The sequence below is a fragment of the Teleopsis dalmanni genome, chromosome 2, assembly GCF_002237135.1.
Source record: "Teleopsis dalmanni isolate 2A chromosome 2, ASM223713v2, whole genome shotgun sequence".
Lineage (NCBI taxonomy): Eukaryota > Metazoa > Arthropoda > Insecta > Diptera > Diopsidae > Teleopsis > Teleopsis dalmanni.
Genome location: NC_051847.1, coordinates 54277192 through 54285258, shown reverse-complemented (window position 1 = coordinate 54285258; position 8067 = coordinate 54277192). Strand labels below are relative to the sequence as shown.

Sequence of the window (8067 nt, the reverse complement as noted above, 5' to 3'; positions counted from 1 at the left end):
AACAGGAACTCATACAAATTCAAGAGATACAACAAGTGCAAATTGAAGAATTACAGCGAATGCAAAATCCAAAACCTGTCAATAAAACTCCAGAAATACCGAAGCAACAGTCAGTCAGACAAGATCAACGAGTTTTACCAGTTCAACAGCATGTCGAACAACTACAGCAAAAACGGCAACGCGAGACGCCAAACAAAAGAAATCTAGAAAGAATTAACCTAGTCCAAGTCATACAAGATAAACCGATGTTTCAAATACCACCACCACAAAGACTCCAACATGTTACAACTACTGAAGAATATACACAGGTGCAAGAGGCACATTCACAACGAAATCCACCGCTTCAAGAAGAACAACTTAGGAGACCATCGACTAAATTAGTAAGAACATCGTTACTTTCCATACCTCAAGATCAAGTACACTCAGAGACGTCGCTAATACCGCGACAGGAAATGTCCGTCAAGCAATCAGATCAATGTCAACAGGAGATTAAAGTCATCGAAAATAAAACTACACAACATCGAATGACCCACAAAACCCCAAGTCCCATTCAAGAATCACAACGAGTTTCACATCAAGGAAAAGATAATTCTACTCAACTGAGAGAAAAAGTAAATATCCCTATGAGGCAAATAAAAGAACAATGTCTCGGAAGTTGGAATTCTTCCAGCAATCGAACTCAGCAAAAGCAAATAGAAAGTCAAGGTGAACTCCAGCAGAGCGATCACGACTATATTAACACGCATCAAGACAAGTTTTACAAAGTGTTTAAATCTTCAAAGAAACGAAATAGAAATCACTCAAGCAGGTAGTGGTTCAGATCCAGTTAACTTTCCCGAAGAAGGAGGGAAATGTAAGGATGGAAATTTACACTAAATTTCCACCTACATAAACGCTACATAAACATGCACTAAAAACAATAACAACACGAACTAAAACACATCAACACAACACAGTTTTTTATAAAACGACACACTTTTTATATGGTTATGTTCAAACTTGGAAAAAGTAGACTCACTGGTAGTAAATGTTGCAAATATCTGGAATTAAATAGATTAATTGATATTTAAAATATTTAATCAAAACAATTTACCAAAACCTAAACCGCTTACAAGCCTTAATAACACTTCAAACAAAGCTGAAATGATATTGAAGTGAAATATAAAAATATAATTAATTAAATTAATAATAAACTCACCTTATTTATTTGTTAATTATATATCTTATTTTTTATGTTGAAAATATTCATCAAATATTTGCACTTTTAACATTTTTATTTTATTGTTACAAACAAAATAAAATAAAACCACCACCGATCGAATGTAGCTTTTAAAACACGTTTTGTAAGAATCAAAACAAAGCAGCGATAACATAAGAAAACAACAACTGCCAAAAATATTCGCCGTAAGAGAAGCTCAAAGAGAAGTTGAATGCACAAGCTGAGTACCGCACAAACATGAGATAGAACATCAGAACGGCAAAAATATACAAGAATTACGTGAGATCAGCTGTAAATAAAATGATACGCTACACAAAAGCTCGGTCGAGTGTGTATATAAGACGCGCATTTTACTTATGCGAGCACTTGCAATATTACTTCAAAGGCACATACACCTTGGAAGATCAAGTCAACTAAGCTCTAGAGGCACAAAGGCATAATAAAGATATTTTATATGAAAAAAATATCCAAATCAAAGTACGACAGGTGGTTTCACGCCGACTGTAACTAAGATAACTATTAAAATTAATAAAGATATTTGATATGAAAAATATCCAAATCAAAGTACGACAGGTGGTTTCACGCCGACTGTAACTAAGATAACTATTAAAATTAATAAAGATATTTGATATGAAAAATATCCAAATCAAAGTGCGACAGGTGGTTTCACGCCGACTGTAACTAAGATAACTATTAAAATTAATAAAGATATTTTATATGAAAAAAATATCCAAATCAAAGTACGACAGGTGGTTTCACGCCGACTGTAACTAAGATAACTATTAAAATTAATAAAGATATTTTATATGAAAAAAATATCCAAATCAAAGTACGACAGGTGGTTTCACGCCGACTGTAACTAAGATAACTATTAAAATTAATAAAGATATTTTATATGAAAAAAATATCCAAATCAAAGTACGACAGGTGGTTTCACGCCGACTGTAACTAAGATAACTATTAAAATTAATAAGGATATTTTATATGAAAAAAATATCCAAATCGAGGTACGACAGGTGGTTTCACGCCGACTGTAACCAAGATAAATTCTAAAAATCATAAGGATATTTTAAATTAAAATAATATCCTAAAGAAGGTATAATTGTAGTGAACACGACAGGTGGTACAGTTCCGGAAGAATATAACGCCAGAGACCTGAAGGAGGAAGACCTATCCAGAAGATCCAAGCATTGAAACCTCTAAAAGGGACATCTCTAATTATTTTTTTTACGTATGAATTTTGGGTTATATATATATATTTTTTTTCCCCAAAGTTAATTTGCTTCTTTATATTGAATACAAATTTAAAATTTATAAAATTTTGAAATAAAAATAAAAGTTAATTTATTTCCCTATAAGAAATATAGATCTAAAAACAAAAATTATAAAATTCTGAAGTAAAAATTAAAGTTAATTTATTTTCTTATTTTAAATATAAATTTAAAATTATAACTATCGAAATAAAGTAATACATAAATAAAGATATAGAAGTAAAACCACTGCACTTTGAATATTTTGGTCACAATCTATAAATTTATTGTGACGACTTTGGTGAGACTGAGCATACCTCAGCAAATAGGCAACGACTGCGAGAAAGGGTCGTTACAAGTATTGGATTATTGTGACTGTCAATTATATTGAACAGTTTCAGAGCACGATCTTTAATTTATTTTTCGACTGAATCGACTCTCAGATCTCTGTGGATATCCGCTCCTCTTACGTACCATGGGGCGTTAACCAGTTTTCTTAAGGCAATATTTTGCCCTCTTTGAAGAATTTTTAAAGTTGACTGCCATAAAGTAGTCCAGTTTTAATAATCTGCTTAAATATGCTAACTCTATTCTTTATGTTTAGCTTTTTGTTGCTGATGAGCGGGTGAAGGGAGTGTAATATTCGGGCAGCTTGAGCTCGTTTGGAATTCATTTAGAAATAGCAATTATAATTCCATCTGGACTTTTAGTGAAGTTTTCGATTATCTTTCATATTAAGTTAAATATTGTGTGAATCGATTTTAGTTATTCTTAGGAGTCCTTAAAGACTATCACTTTAAATTGAAGTATAAAAAGTGTGAAATATGCCTACCAAAAATGAAGTGCCTACCATTCAAAATGAAATCCTTATGCTATTTAACTGAGAGAGGACCTTAACAAATACATATACACAACGACACACATACACAGACTAACACAGTCATACAAATATATTTTTGTGCAAAAGAAAAATATGCCGGGAAGTACTCGGCGCAAATAAAAAATTCTGTGTAATTCAATTTTTGTTGGTTTTCAGTGGTGCTTGAGAGGATATTAGGACTAAGTTTTATATTTTTTCCGTACTTCTTTATTTTGGCAGTAAAAGAGCATTTGTTGCTTTTTGGCTTTCGAAAGCCGTTTGCATTTATTGTTTAATTTTTTATATATTTTGTCTTTTTTTTTGCATATATACGAATTCACAGATTCTGTATATCTCTTTCTATATATATGCGTGTGTTTGTATATCCTTTTTATTTATTTAAAAATTCATAAGTACCGTGTTATAGTGTAAATATGTGAATATATTTTATAATGTTTTTTATTATTTATTTATTATTTATTTTTTTTTGTTTTTGTAGATTTAAGGTAGGTGGCGGAATTTAAGTAATAAATTTTGCATGCCGGCATGCAAAAGCTACTTAAATTTTAAAAGCAAAATTTTAAGTTGGATTTAAAAAATGTACATTGCTACATATATATATATATATGTTATATACAAAAAAATATTTAAGAATGGACTTAAGTTGAAACATTTTATAAAAGAAGCTTTTATGTGGTTATTTATTTTTATCTAAGTACAGGGGCATTTTGATATACTTCTAGTTAGCTATGAAATGTTTATATTGCATTATTGTTGGGATGTACATTTCGTATGGTCGGTATATCTATATTAAATAGTATAGTTTAGTATATATACTAAAGTGAATGCGGAAATTTAGTGGAAGTCACTATTTATATCACAGTGGTGTGGTCTTAATGGTGTGGTCTTAATGGTGTGGTATTAGCTAGACTATATATTATTGTACTAAGTATAATGAAATTATTTTAATGTTGGTTACACAAAAGTTGCTAAATTGTGAGATATATAATATGTTTGCCCCTAACCACTCCATATTTTTTTTTTTTTAAGTTAATTTCTTTTCGTACATTTATTCAAATGTTCTCTTTCATTTCCGTAGTTTAGTTCCGGTGTGGTATTTTTCGTTGTGAAACGACGAAGCGACTTTACATTATTAAAGTAAAATCTGTTAACAAAATTTTTGTTAGAGCTTAAATATATTTTATTTTATTTTTGTAAAAGTATTTTGTTAAACAATAATTATATTTTAGCTACATTATAATTCACCATAATTATTTTCTACAATTTTGTGTGAATTAGTTTCATTCTGCTGTGGAGGTTGTGATGCAAATTTCCAAAAGCAGATTACTGTGCAGAGTACTTTATGCAAATATTAGCATATAACATATATGATTTTCATATTCCTAGTATATCATAGTGATGAATTTTGCATAAATATGTCAAAAATAATTTCACTTTTTGCTTAATATTTTATTTCGTTTTGGGACATAATGGCTAAATGCCCCTGGCTACATTGCATCATTACATTTTCTGAATGCATGATGGCATATATTTTAATTTTCTACTCACTCATTATGGTTACGAGTTAATTAGGCAGAAAGAGATTATTTCATATTATGAAAATCGAGAAATATTTTAAACCAAAAATGAAGTAAATATACACTATTAAATTTGTGTTATTTTTATATTTTAATTTTGCAGCTTGAGAACATTATAACATTATTAGCTTCAATACTTAAGTTAGGATTTTGTTACTTTTTTATTTTAACTTACCTTCTGCTCAAAAAGAACTCGGATTTTGTAAATAAAATACACAAATTTAAATTTTATTCCAAATTTATTTTATCTCCTTGAAAATATGGTCCTTCCGAAATGATACACATATGCCAATGCTTAACCCAATCTTCCATACAGGAAAAAAATCTTCCAATCGGAAACAGGAAAAACTCGCACGGATTTGTACCATATGTCAAAAAAGGGTGTACCAATATAACAAAAAAAAATTAATTTATTACTTAAGGAGTAGTTAACAAACAACAAAATCCGGATACTTTTTGAGCAGAAGGTATACTCTATTTCTGGATACAGTAGATTGCCTTACTTAAGAAAATGTATTTTATTTATGTACATATACATAATGCTCTCAGTGCGGCATTTTCAACTTTCCAAGCGAAGCAAATGGGTCTTGTGGTAAAAGAGGACAAAATAAAGTAGTTTCTGTCAACAAACAAATCTCCTAAGCATCTTACGACCCACGTCACTATTGCCAATTATAAGTTCGAAATTGTGAAAGATTTTGTTTATTTGAGAACTAGCATAAACACCACAAATCAAGTCAACCTAGATTTTCAATGAAGATTCACTCTTGGCAACAGATGTTATTTCGGGCTTTGAGAGAAAAATTCTTTGGAAGATCTATGGTCCCTTACGCTTTGGCAACGAGTGTCGAATAAGATGGAACGATAGTTATGCGCATAAAAATTCAGCGACTTCGCTAGCTTGGACATGTCGTGCGTATGGATGAAAGTGCTCTCGCTAGATGGCAATATAATTTGACAGATCGCGAGTAAATCTAGATTGAGCCCAGATATACCAATCGAAAACATTATCAGTTGGTTTCACTTTTTTAACTGCAACTTCAAATTAATTCTTTTTTCATTAAAGTAAACTACGGGTAAAAATTTAATATTCGAAACAGAAATAATTTTTCTAGTAGAACAAAATTTTTTACACAATTTCTCTATTTTTGAGTAATTCCTTTTGTCAACTTGAAAGAGGTTTAAGAAGTTTATCTCTAAAATTATTAGTAAATATGGCATCAAAGATCACTGTAAGTATTGTATATGTCTTCATAAATAATTAATATTCTATATAATATGTTATTAAATTATAAAAGCAATTTCTACGTGGCTTTGTCACTCCCAATGTATTTCACCGTTTTGCTACCAAAAAGGCTGGACCACCCAAGTTTACCCCTGAAGAAAAAATTCGGTGTTTGCAGTATCGTTTTCAACGTGATGATGGGCTCGCGACTTGGTTGAAGCGTAGTCCAACTGACGAATACTTTTACCAAGTAACTTGGGGACTTATTATTTTTAGTTTGATAATGAATTTCCAATTGTTCTTTGGTAATAATCATTAAAATTCTTAATCAATCCAGTGACATTTATTTAAGAATTTTGATTTAATTAAATGAAGTGAATATTTGAAGTTAATAAAAATAAGAACTTCTTTTATATAACCTTATATTTTAATAAATGTTATATTAAACTATTAAAATTAATAATATATCAAATTAAGCAATTTGTATTTAATATATCGGGTGCAATACAATATAAACAGATGTTATTCGTATGAATTTCACGTAGTTGGCACAGGTATATCAGTTTCATAGATATACCTATATGTAGTTGGTAACGCTTCAATAGCTTAACCCTGTACTTTTACTCGGTAAGTCAGACTATTATAAAAAGGGACAATAAACTAGATATAGGATTTAAATCATATTGGTCATATTTACCAAAATGGAAAGCATGACCAGTACATTATTCATTCTGGGTTTTCAATTGAAGTGGAAGTGATTGAGTGATTGTACAATGTCTAGTGTAAGGTCATTACATCCGGTGAAATATTAGTAATAATTTATCTCAGTTTCTTTAGAGATATTATCCACAAAGAATTTTTTACTCATTACCAGGTTTAGGGAGGTTGAGTTAAAACTTGAATATACAGCCCCATCAAATATATTAACACAGAAATAAGAAGAAGCTTTAAACAATGACAATTAAAGATTTTCTATAAAAAACCTCTTTTCCTGATGGAATACGGTCAATGAATACCATCACCAGTATTGAAATTGTTTTTTGAAGTAATCAGAACTACAAGATTTTTTAACCTATCAGCCGGTTGTAGGGATATGTCATATGCAACCATGTGATATCGTGATATGTACAATAATGTTTTATTTGGCAGGTTGTATTCAATATGAAGATAGAGCGAAGTGCTTTAAACGATTTTACTTAAAAGGGGCGACCAAAATTTTGGAACTTTTGATATTTACATCTGTAAGTATGTCGGGTCTAAGGATACGTATTGAACTGTTGAAATATTTTTTAAGTGAAATTAGACCTTAGGTAGATGCAATAATTGTTGGCGTAATTAATTTATTTGAGGAAGAAGTAAGAAAGAATTTTTTTCTTTAAGTTATGCACATTATTGTTCGTTGTTCAATTTAACAAACTTTAAATCAACTTAGGTACTTACCTCTGATTAATCATAGACAAGCATAATTACAATAACAATAGGCTCATGGTAAGGAATGCCTGTCGTAAAATTCGAAGAAAGTCAAAAACATGCTAGGGTCTCGTGTGAGCATAAGACCATAATTATGTGTACGTATAAAGCGAGAAATCCCTGCCATATTAACATCTAGGCTCACGAACAAAGTCCACTTCGTGGAAAAACGAGAGAGTCTAGCGCGAAAAGCCAGGTATATGGTTTGGATTAGGCCAAGTACCTAACCCAGTAAAAAACAATCGACTTATGAATGTTGAACGACAGTATGTCGTGAAACAAGTTTAGGTGCTACATGAACTGTATAGTTCTGCATGATGATGATATATAAAAACCTAGGTTAAGTTAAACATAGAGTATTAAAAATCCAGTCGTAAGCTACTCTTCTAGTTTGTAACAGTTTTCCCCATCAATTTAAACAAAGTCGGTATAGAGTTTTAGTAAAG

The 8067-nt window shown here is 30.5% G+C and overlaps 1 protein-coding gene across 3 annotated transcripts in view; it reads left to right on the top strand.

The window, feature by feature from the left end:
- The window catches only part of LOC119679685, a 131752-nt gene that overhangs the window by 21674 nt on the left and 102011 nt on the right, over positions 1-8067 (top strand). The window lies entirely within an intron of this gene.